General features: G+C 43.7%; 1 protein-coding gene across 1 annotated transcript in view; it reads right to left on the bottom strand.

The window, feature by feature from the left end:
- Positions 1-8,667: 8,667 nt before the first annotated feature.
- fhit (fragile histidine triad diadenosine triphosphatase) overlaps positions 8,668-12,659 on the bottom strand; it is a 473,490-nt gene continuing 469,498 nt past the window's right edge. The window contains exon 8 of the mRNA XM_056274400.1: positions 8,668-8,851. The gene's annotated coding sequence lies outside the window, so the exon portion shown is untranslated. The remainder of the gene's footprint in view (positions 8,852-12,659) is intronic.

Genomic DNA, 12,659 nt, shown 5'->3' with positions numbered 1-12,659 from the left:
ACTCAGTTGAAATAATCTTAAAGGTAATTTTGTTGGTCAGATGATAAAACTTCCAAAAATTATCACACGCGAGGCTTTTCTTGTGATATAACAATGATCAAAGTTTGACTTACTCAGTTGCAATGAGATACAAGACTGAGATTTGTTTCAAAAATAAAATTGACACGCATGCACTTTGGTGAAGGAAAAACACAAAAATACTAGGTATAAGAGAAACCAAAAACTGGAAAACGACTCTAAGAAAAACTTAAAAAGGGAAAAGGCTCGGCTATAAAAAAACTTCAGAAAAGAGAAGACTTGAGAAGCGTGCAAGAAAAGATGGAGTCTTTTTAAGAGTCATAAGTCTTGAACAAGAATCAAGAAATTTGAACAGTGTGAACTCTTAACACTGTTTCCTAACTGAATGTGATGTGAGCGAGCGTCAGCGACAAAATCAGTTTCATTGCTTTATTTTCTATTGGAATGTCCTAACTGGCCACGAGCAACGCAGCATGATGCAGCGTGCAGTTTTGGGCTGAACTTTTGTCAAAGGCCCTGTTTCTATTTACTTCCTGTCGCTCGTGTTGAAAAGTGCTGTTCATGGACGAGGAATGTCTTCTCCTGACTCTCGTCCCACTACCTGTCTGCTGGACCCGATACCATCCAACCTCCTACAAACCATTCCCCCGCACTTAACCCCGCAGTCACACACATCAACTCCTCGCTTACAATGGGTGTTCCCCACTCCATTTAAGCAAGCTCAGGTCACTCCACTGCTCAAAAACCTACACTCAATCCAGCCCAGGTTGAAAACTACAGACCAGTTTCACTCTTACCCTTTCTATCAAAAACACTTGAGCACACGGTCATTAACAAAGTCTCTGAATTCCTCTTTGAGAACAATCTGTATGATCCAAATCAGTCTGGCTTTTACCAGGGTCCCTCTACCGAGACTGCACTCCTGTTGGTAATGGAATCACTGCAGTTGGCTAGAGATGCTGGTCAGTCCTCAGCTTTATTGCTGCTAGATCTGTCAGCTGCCTTTGACATGGTTAACCACCAAATCCTCCTCTCCACACTCATTAGCTTGGTATCTCAGGATCTGCCCTCCACTGGTTCATATCCTACCTGTCAGGGAGATCTTTTCAAGTATCTTGGGAGGGGAGAAGTGTCCAAACCACAGAGCTTATCCACAGGAGTGCCTCAAGGGTCAGTGCTCGGTCCCCTTGTCTTCTCGATATACACCACCTCACTTGGTGCAATCGTCCGCTCCCATGGTTTATCATACCATTGCTATGCAGATGATACCCAGCTCTTCCTATCATTCTTGCCAGATGACCTCACAGTCTTGGCACGGATATCGTCATGCCTTGCCGATATCTCTGCATGGATGAAAGAACGCCACCTTCAGCTTAACCTATCTAAGACTAAGCTCCTTGTCATCCCAGCCAGTCCATCCTTCCAACAACAGATCAATATCCAGCTCGGTCAACCCAACTCATGCCCACAAAGCCTGCCTGAAACCTGGGTGTCATGATTGATGACCAACTGACCTTTAAGGATCACGTGGCCTGGATTGCTCGGTCGTGCCGATTTGCCCTGTACAACATCAGCAAAATTAGACCCTCCCTGTCTGAGCATGCAGCACAGCTCCTGGTACAGGCTCTTGTAATATCATGCATTGACTACTGCAACTCCTTACTGGTAGGTCTCCCTGCATGCACTTTCAAACCTCTGTGGAACAAGTTACCAAACTTAATTCGATCCGCCGAGTCCCTCTCCATCTTTAAGAAGCTAAAGACCCAGCTCTTTCACGAACATCTCCACACCTGACGGAAAAAAAACCCACTTCTATGCACCCTATGCATTGCCTTTGTGCACTGCCTGTTGACACCCATGTCCTATTGGACTTGAACCTAGTTTTTTGGCACTTACTTGCATTGTTGTCTCCTGACTAGATCCTTGCTTGTGTTCTATTAACTCTCAGATGTACGTCGCTTTGGATAAAAGCGTCTGCTAAATGAAATTGTAACATTGTAACACCACTATGTTCACTAAATAGCAGTATAGTTACATGGCAGGAATGCACTTAAAACTCTAAATATCTTAGTCAATTCGGGTGGCACATTTATGTGAGTCAGATCATTGTTCGTGAAATTGTGTGCTGAATAACACTGGCTGGATGGCTAAATGGTTAAACAGTTAATTCACAGTAATTCAGACACATAAAGAGACAAGGAGAGATAGACTATGACTTAAGATATCAGCATTTGGCCCAGTATAGAGATTTATGTGTGTGTCTGTAAGCAGGGACAAAGTGACAAAAATGGAGAGGGTTTGAGATTTAAATTGACCCATTCAAGTCGTTGTCCTGCCTCACCATATGGTGATGGTGAGTTTCTGTCTTATTATTGAGATGAGATTAAATCTTCTTCCTGTGATCAATGGTGACGATAACCTGGAAAAGTCATCAGGTGGTCCCATGTCTTGCTGTGAATCTGGTACCCATATCAAAAGCAGGGTGGTTCCTGGTGACAGGCATGAAAATCACTCACCTTTCGGCGAAATTCGCCGTTTTGAATCCAAAATAGGTGACCTACGTGAATCATGTAGATCCGATGAAAAAATATTTGGGGGGGGGGGGTATGGACCGGACATGGAGTTATACACGAGAGCGCGGAGCCATGGTGAGTTGGCCTATTGAATTCGAATTCGCCTTTTTCATTGACCAAAATATTCCCCCTACGATCGCGAGGGGCCTCGTATCACCAGTCTTCTCTGGGAAGGTACCGCTACCCGATTGGTTCGTGACGTGCTCGTGCAGCGAGTGCTTGTGCTGAGTGCTGACCAAAGCGATTGATGGAGCAGCGCGCGGGGCTGAGCATTCCATGGGGCTGAGGGAAGACGACTCTTTGGACTAACGTTAGCTGACTGATGCCAGTCTGACTGAATTTGGTGAGCGTTTCAATCATTTCAATATTTTCTGATGTATAACGTTACTCAGGAGCTCTGTTGACATAGCCTAGTCCTACATGATTTCAGGTAGCTAATCTATCACTAGCTAGAGATTTAATAAAGAATCCACGTGTCATCGACGCATACCTTAGTTATATTCCACACAGACAGATGGAGAGATTTGCGTCTTGTGGAAAATTGTTAGCTAGCTAGCTAGTTAGTAGGGTAACGTTAGCTTACACCGTATACGCAGCAAACTAGGTTGTATAGCTAATGTTATCCCACAAAAAGAAACACGATGAACGTTAGCTGTTGGCTAATTCTCAACATGTCTAAAACCCATTTCAGGACGTGTGGACTGAGGCACTGGTGTGGTGGGAGGCTGAAGTAACGTTAACGCTAGCTAGCTAATGTTAGCTAGCTTTTTGTGTTTTAAGTTAGCTAACTCACATTGTAGAATCTGAGTCAACAAATTAGCTAACAATATCATAATTTCACTGTCCTATGTGTATGTGTCACAGGACAGGCTTATATCAAAGAACTGGACTGTAACCGTCGATTCATGAGTGGGGCAAGCCTGGGGGCTCTCTAGTGCCTGGCTGTTCCAGGATCACACTAAAGCACAGACGAGCATAACGAAAAACATCGTGTAAGTTTACATTCACAGAATTATGTTGAGTAATGTTAGTCAGTGGAAGGGACGTAATGTTACTTATTAACCTACTATATTGTAACTGTAATACCGGATACCTTTTAATCTGAAATCCAACTATGTATGTAGACCTAACGTTGTGTGTAACACAGTTTTCAGTTTTACTCTGTGGGTTAGGATAACGTTAGGCCTATAGTCTAAGTTACTTATCTGAACTTGTGAAACACTCGTTTACACATCTGATTTCAAGTGGACAGATATCTGTATAACATGTAACGTCAGATCCAAGTGTAAACAAACACCACTTATCAATTAAGCTAGAAGTTAACCCTACTAACGTTAACATTGTTTTTCCAGAATGAGTGTGTTAGGAGAGAAAGATGCTCTTCTTGTAAAACAAGTGGATGCAGGCATCAAATGCAGCTGGAATTGGTTGTGGCTTAAACTAGAAGGGAAAATAAGAGTGAAAGAGCAAGAGCTCTCATTGCATCTGTCAGATGTCTTCCGGAAGACCAATAAACAAGGATTTGCACGGTGCATTCTCTGCCAAAAAGATATAAACTACACCCATACACATGTTGTTAGTATTCCTATCTTGTTTTGCCACTATTACCCTATATTAAAGCTGCGCTCTTGCGCATTTCATGAGAAGTTGTCAGTCTCGTTTCTTATATAGCATAATGTGAACATATACATACTGTCTTGTAATTATGCTCGATTTTTCTCTCAAGTGCACCAGATTGATGCATTTAAACATAGAATGTTCAAAATGTTCTTCTTTCTGTGGTGAGTTTGTCTGTGATAGCTTGGGAAGGTCATCGAACGGTCTCCGTGTCCAGTGGTGGGCTGCTAATCATGACAAAGTCGTCTGGTTGATGTCAATTGGTAAAGTGATACTCCACGCGGGGGTAGATGGAGTCCTCGCTACATTGTGATATGACACAAGATATTGTCGGGGATCTTGGTTATCGCAACATCATGACATAAATGTTGTCATTCCATGTCATGCCTCGACTTACTTGGTCATCATATCTATATTACTAATGATCATTTCTCAAAATATCTTGTGACCACCAACAGTCATACTATTGTTAAAGCTATTCAGTCAAAAATATCTTGATATTTGATTTTGTCAGCATCGACCAGCCCTATCTTGAGACACCACTGTGCCACCCAGGTGCCCCAAAATTGTGCTGAAGTTCACAGCTCGAGTCCTGGTGTTACCGCCAGCTCAGTGGGGGCACAATTGGCAATTCTCCTGGATGGTGAGCTGGCAGGGGTTACACGCATGTCCTGCCATTATAAAAAGTGCCCCCTAAATTGGTGGGGTGTCTGCACAGCTGCTGGTGGATCTATGAGAAATAGTGTGAGTTGACGGGTGAAAAAGACATGGTTGGCAACTCCCATTTATCAGAGGATGCATGTGGTGTGTAAGCCCTCCCGAACCACTATACCAGTTATGAAATGGCGGGACCGTAGGAGAAATTGCATGTCCAATTAGGATGAAAAGGGGGGGAGGGATAAAAAAATCCATGTCTTTTACATTAGCACTGGCTCAATAACGTCATAAAACAGTGTCACTAGTCACCTGAAGAAATGTGTACAGTGTGACCAAGGCTTACCGACAACTACTATATTGGATAGGTAGAGGATATTGTTTGTTTTTGCTTCCCATGATTTTGAAATGTTTCAAAAGTACATAATCTATAAATCAGTGGGCCAGGATTGTGCCTGTCTATGCTCCCATTTAATGAGTTATGCAGATTTTATTTGCATATAAGGCACACGAATCTCCCTTATGCAGAAAACGAATTTCGTTGTATGTATGTACAATGACAAATAGTCTTCTTATTTTTCAGATGCAGTACGGAGAGAAATTGTCATCGCTGGAGTAAATCATGATGCATTGTATTCCCATGGTCCTTGTTTGTTTGTGAAAGCCAGAGTTAAGCAATTACATAATCTTTTGCTGACATGACTTTGGGGCGATATGTCCAACAGAATGTTTCCTGTTCTGGCTGGTCTCACTAACCATCTCCCAACTCTGGAGTTATCCATGGTCTCCTGCAGGATGGACACTTACAAGGAAATGGAGATGTAGTACATCCAGGCCTATTCACCTTCACGGTATGATATACAGAATCTGAATCAAGTTTATTTGTATGTGCCCTGTTCACACCATTCAGTATGGTTTGCTTTGAACCACCTTATGGTGTAAAACAGGAAATGTTTATGCTAAAATTAAAACACGCCTATTTGCACCATTTCTGAAAAGAATCAGTGCAAATAAAAAAAAAAAAATAAATGGGAAAATTTGAAGGAAATGAGCTGAAGGAAATGGCAGGCTAAGCCACAATTGTGAAAGATCATGGAGCAGTTGGAAGAGATTGCTTAAATGCACTTGATGCTCAGAGAGGTTTAAACAGCAACTAGTTCATCTGGTATTTTCTTGTGGAAAGGTTTTGACAGCATCCCTTACTTCTGCCACTGCAGGTAAGTGTTTTTTTTCCACCTAGCCAACAGCTGCTGCATCAGGTAGTCAAGATGTCCATGGGTTGCAACAGAAATATATTACGCTGTCTCCTTCCCCTGTGTGCTACAGAGTTTAATGGCAGTCACAGGCAGACAGAACAGATTCCACTGTATTTAAAGCTGTTCCAGATGTTACTCACTGTCCACATGTGAACATCAAAGCTTTGAACGTGCTAGAAAAAATTCACAGGAGAAGAAAAAGACAACATTCATATTTGATGGGGCGTCCAGGTGGCGTGGCAGTCTATTCCGTTGCCTACCGACACGGGGATCGGCAGTTCGAGTCCCCATGTTGCCTCCGGCTTGGTCGGGCATCCTTACAGATGCAGTTCGCCATGTCTGCGGGTGGGAATTCGGATGTGGGTGTGTCCCCTTGTCGCTTCACTAGCGCCTCCTCTGGTCGGTTGGGGCGCCTGTTTGGGGGGGGGGTAGTGCGCTACGTCCCCCATGGGGAAACTCCTCACTATCAGGTGAAAAGAAGTGGCTGGCGACTCCACAGGTATCAGAGGAGGCATGTGGTAGTCTGCAGCCCTCCGCGGATCGACAGAGGGGGTGGAGCAGCGACCAGGACGGCTCGGAAGAGTGGGGTAATTGGCTGGATGCAATTGGGGAGAAAAAGATTAAAAAAAAATATTTGATCTAAACAAATTCGTTCAGCACATTCTTATTAGCAGAGACGTGGAACAGTTTTAATGAGTTAAGATTTTCTTTCAAATTTTTTTTTAATCTGATTTACAGCTTAAAAACTAGCATTGAATTCAGTTGTCTACGCTCAATAAAATGCAATTTAAAGGCGTTAGTGCAACGTCTCAGCAGAAAGACATGAAAAAGCAAAATAATATTTACAGCTGGGTTAACACCATATCGCTGGGAAGGACAAAAAATATGCCTCGTTTTGAATATACCTGTGCAGAGGGGAAGGTGCTCTCAACATCCTGAGCGCACAATGACTCAGCCGTGTCTGAAGTTCAGTGTGCATATCTCAGGCCAAGGACTGGACAACTTCACAAAGTTGGAAGAGGGTCCTTTCTGAATTACGAAGGCGTCTCTTAAAAATGGTTGCCCTTTTTAACATAATTGCATCATTCTGGTTGTATAAATCCCAACAATAACAAGTTCATGTAATTAGATCAACAATACCCTCTGTCTCTTGTGCAGAGACAAACAAGGCGGTGGCCAAATTTGAGAAGTTCAGGGGAGGTTACAAGAAAGCAATATTAAGTGGGTGCAATTATAACTTGTACTCTGCAGCAGTGGTGAACTTGTTTCAGTTCATGGCGTGAAGGATGCATCTTGTTTATGGCCATGACAATACACCCGGAATAAGGATATTATTCTTGGGTAAAAGAAAATGTTCCAGAGTTAACCATGCCGTAAAATCTCAGGGTGCTTTATTATGATGATTCCACTCCAGAGCAAGAACAATTTCTCTGTCAAAAGCTAATTGCGTCTCATAAATTGTACAGGAAGTATTGTCCTTGTCTAAAACGCAGATGCTATTTTTTTGTTGCATCACCAACAGTTGTATTCCATGATGTGATATGTATTCTTTATGGTGAATATATGTTAAAGGGGATGTTTCATTTGCTGGCTCTGCTCTTAGAAAATGAGGCGAGGCGAAGGCTCTCACGTCTATGTGCCGGTAGCAATTATTGCACTGGACCCACATTTGATGGATTTCCTCCCCCACGACTCTGAATTATTGTACTTTAAGAATCCCTCATGCTTAGTAATATTGTTTAAAATTCATGGCTCCTTTTACAGCTCGATTACAACAGACGGCCACAGGCACTTGCATTTTGCTCTTCAGTGACAGACTTGTTAACTCACTTCCTACTGTGGAAAAAGGCAAGACCGTTGTGCGAGTTCAGCGTCGATAAAATCATTCAAGTCGTTGTTCCTTTGTGTGGTGCTACTCATCAAAACATGCCACCAGGCATCAATCCGTCATAACTGTTGTTACATGAATCATAATTCTGGGGTATTGACATATTTTGAAAGCTGACTAATTTCGAAAGTCAGTTCAAAATTCAAACTCAGTGGCTCCTTGCTCCTCTGTAACAAACCCACTCACGTGTAATGTGATATGTGTAGTCTGCATTTTACACCATGGAAATTTGTAAACAAAAATATGTCCATATACCTCTTAAGGAGACACAAGATAAGACAAAATACATTGATACACAATGAGTTGCTCCACCCCCTCTGCCGATCTGGGGTTGGCTGCAGACTACCACATGCTTCCTCCGATACATGTGGTGTCACCAGCTGCTTCTTTTCATTTTCACCTGACAGTGAGGAGTTTCGCCAGGGGGATGTAGCGCGTGGGAGGTTCAAGCTATCCCCCCCCCCCCGACTGACCAGAGTAGGCACCAGCGCACACACCCGCAGACAAGGCTAAGCGAGTCTGTAGGGATGCCCGACTAAGCCGGAGGTAACACGGGGATTTGAACCGGCGAGCCCCGTGTTGGTAGGCAACGGAGTAGACCACCATGCCACCCGGACAACCCTGGAAAATAGTGTTAATGGTCAGAAATCAGACATTCTGGGATTTTTTTATTGTATTTTTGACAAACACAGCAGTTAACAAAAATATCTTAACTGGGCTAATTGAAAACCAGTGGTGTATATCTGACTGAATGTAGACGCATTAATTTTCCAACAACCCTTTCACAAGGAGAGCAGAAACAGCCTTGGCAACTGGGCCACTGGCATGGCATGAGGAACAGGACCCTGAAAGGAAATGTAAAAACATGTTTTAATGTATGTTATTAAAAAACAACAATCCATTATTCTATATGTCATTCCTTTTACTCAAAACTTGTATTCTTCAATGTTAAAGGGGTGCAGAAATGCACTCCTAAAATCGTCGTCATCTTTTAAAACACAATTTCTAATCCAGTAAGCGAAAGGATTGCAATCCCTTACCTCCTACCAACCAAGGATTTTTTTCTATTTTTTTCCTCATCTGAGAAATAAATTACAGCTTGTACAAAGAAGAAATTCTAAAATGAAAAAAAAGACACTGCCAAAAATGAATCAAGTTGTTTGGAGGATACCCAAGCAACAAACACGGCAGAGAGACCACCTGAAATCAAATGAGATGAAGTTAATCTTACTCTCACTACTGAGAAAATGAAAATTACTGCTTATGCTCAAAAATGAAATTTAAAATGCCATATTGGTATTATTTATTACAATTGATTATGCTACAAGATCAATGTTATTCATCCCCAAAGAGAAACTGTTGAATGGCTTAGCACATTGATATAAAACGAGTTGGAAAAGTACCAGCTGATTGATCCTTCCAGCTGCCTGTATCTTGTCCATGTGGCAACAAAAAGTTATCTACTACTGAAGCTATTTTTGCTTTACTGATGATACATCAATAAAAACGGTTGACAAGCCTATTATTCCAGTCAGTTTATAAGGGAATAGACAGGAGAAATTGAAGAAGCTATGATCAAAATTTGCTGTCAACTTAGGTGGGAGCCATTTGGTTGGAGGAGAGGTGACGCCCCTGCTTGCACCTTGACAACGTCCTGAAATTTAATCCCAATCACAATAAGTACACATATACGTTAACACAAAACATACTCCCAACAATACCCAGTACAAGGTCAGGGTCAGCTGGCCAGGAGAGGTATGAGTGGTTCAGGTGTAATGAGTCTGGACAACTCATACTCGCAGTCCTGCCATTTTAACTCCATACAGTGGCTTGCAAAAGTATTCATACCCCTTTAACTTTTCCACATTTTGTCACGTTTCGACCGCAAACATAAATATATTTTATTGGAATTTTATGTGAAAGACCAACACAAATTGGCACACAATTGTGAAGTACAAAGAAAATTATACATGATTTAAAAAAATTTTTACAAATAAAAAACTGAAAAGTGCATTGTGCAAAAGTATTCAGCCCCCCTGAGTCAATACTTTGTGGAACCGCCTTTTGCCGCAACTACAGCTGCAAGTCTTTTGGAGTATGTCTCTACCAGCTTTGCACATCTAGAGACTGAAATTTTTGCCCATTCTTCTTTGCAAAACAGCTCAAGCTCAGTCAGATTAGATGGAGAGCGTCTGTGAACGGCAGTTTTCAGATCTTGCCACAGATTCTCAATGGGATTTAGGTATGGACTTTGACTGGGCCATTCTAACACATGAATATGTTTTGTTTTAAACCATTCCATTGTAGCCCTGGCATTATGTTTAGGGTCGTTGTCCTGCTGGAAGGTGAACCTCCGCCCCAGTCTCAAGTCTTTTGCAGACTCCAACAGGTTTTCTTCCAAGATTGCCCTGTATTTGGCTCCATCCATCTTCCCATCAACTCTGACCATCTTCCCTGTCCCTGCTGAAGAGAAGCACCCCCAGAGCATGATGCTGCCACCACCATGTTTGACAGTGGAGATGGTGTGTTCAGAGTGATGTGCAGTGTTAGTTTTCCGCCATGCATAGCGTTTTGCATTTAGGCCAAAAAGTTCAACTTTGGCCCCACCGACCAGAGCACCTTCTTCCACATGTTTGCTGTGTCCCCCACATGGCTTCTGGCAAACTGCAAACGGGACTTCTTATGGTTTTCTTTTAACAATGGCTTTCTTCTTGCCACTCTTCCATAAAGGCCAGATTTGTGCAGTGCATGACCAATAGTTGTCCTGTGGACAGATTCCCCCAGCTGAACTGTGGATCTCTGCAGTTCGTCCAGAGTCACCACGGGCCTCTTTGCTGCATCTCTGATCAGTGCTCTCCTTGTTCGGCCTGTAAGTTTAGGTGGACGGCCGTGTCTTGGTAGGTTTGCAGTTGTGCCATACTCTTTCCATTTCCGGATGATGGATTGAACAGTGCTCCGTGAGATGTTCAAAGCTTGGGAAATCTTTTTGTAGCCTAACCCTGCTTTAAACTTCTCCACAACTTTATCCCTGACCTGTCTGGTGTGTTCCTTGGACTTCATGGTGCTGTTTGCTCCCCAATATTCTCTTAACAAACCTCTGAGGCTGTCACAGAACAGCTGTATTTGGACTGAAATTAGATTACACACAAGTTGACTCTATTTAGTCATTAGGTCAACATTCGATCATTCAGCAATCATCAGGCAACTTCTGAAGGCAATTGGTTGCACTCAGAGAAAAGGGGGCTGAATACTTTTGCACACCGCACTTTTCAGTTTTTTATTTGTAAAACATTTTTTAAATCATGTATAATTTTCTCTGTACTTCACAATTGTGTGCCACTTTGTGTTGGTCTTTCACATAAAATTCCAATAAAATATATTTATGTTTGTGGTCGTAATGTGACAAAATGTGGAAAAGTTCAAGGGGTATGAATACTTTTGCAAGCCACTGTACATGATACGAGCACACAATAAGCACTGGGACGACCAGGTTGGGTGGGACATTGGCGGGTTGGTGTGACTGGGTGGTCAGCTGGGGGTGACCGGGAGGGCTCCCTGCCCAGGTGGATCACTCTGTCCTTGGTACTGGGTGGTGTCCTGCCTGATGCATACCGGCAGGGCTGCGGTGAGCGCTGCCAGGTGCTTTCTGGGGCCCCTGGGTGGCAGATCATTTTTGTGAGAGTAGGCTGCGGAGTGGGCGAGGGGTGTGTGGGGGGGGGGGGCTGTTGGACGTGCTCCTGCTGTGTGGCTTTTCTGCAAAGAGTGTAGGGGGCAGTGTGGGGGACCGCATGGCTGGCTGTCCACGGGCACTGGCAGGGGCCCTAACCATCTCGGGGGAGGTTGTTGTCAGGAGACCTGGGTCGAGTGTATTTGGCTACGTGGGTGTGCACTCAGTGCATGCAGCTGGACGGGACGCCTAGCAAGCGGCAGTACAGCAGGCCTCACCCCTATGTCAGACCTCGATGGGCATGGGGTCCCCCCTGCTTGCCCACTGGGTGCATGGTCCCGGTAGTCGGTCAGTCTGTCGGTTGCAGAGCCCAGCTCCGGGTCGTTGGTCTGTGCTAGCCCTTTTCAGCTTGGGTCCCATGCCTGCGGGTGTGCCTTGTGCCTACACCTGGGAGTTGGTGGCGGGGGTGCGCCTTGGGAGTGTGGACCTGGCTTATGCTTTTGGGGACTGGTTTGTGCTCCTTGGGGGTATACGGGGCTGTTACTCTGTGGGCTCGGTGTTCCTCTGGGGTTGCGGTGCTTTGGGGTCCCTTGGTCATGGGGTCTCCACACAACTGCAGGGCCTGTGGGTGTCTGCAAGAAGTTGCGGATCACAGACACTCAGACACTGCACTCACAGGTGGACACGTCACATGCACATACACTTCTAGCATCTGCCTCACATACTCCCTGGAACACATTCTGGATTACATCCTTCTTCTCAGTCATTTCTCCCGCATTTTTTTGTCTTCTCCTTTATCGCTATAACTGCTATCCTAAACGGATATTGATAAGATCAATTAGTTATGTTTTGTCAAACATGTCAGTGCCTGTTTCTTTTTCTATGTTGTTTCAGATTCATGTTGTCATTTTTCGTTACTAAGTTTCCTTGTCTCACTTGTGGCAACTGTCCCCCTCTTGGAGAAGCAATGTTGATTGGTTGTTTAG

The sequence above is a fragment of the Lampris incognitus genome, chromosome 2 (genome assembly GCF_029633865.1).
Source record: "Lampris incognitus isolate fLamInc1 chromosome 2, fLamInc1.hap2, whole genome shotgun sequence".
Taxonomy (NCBI): Eukaryota; Metazoa; Chordata; class Actinopteri; order Lampriformes; family Lampridae; genus Lampris; species Lampris incognitus.
The sequence above is the reverse complement of the archived record's forward strand: the minus strand, read 5'-3'. Positions and strand labels throughout refer to the sequence as shown.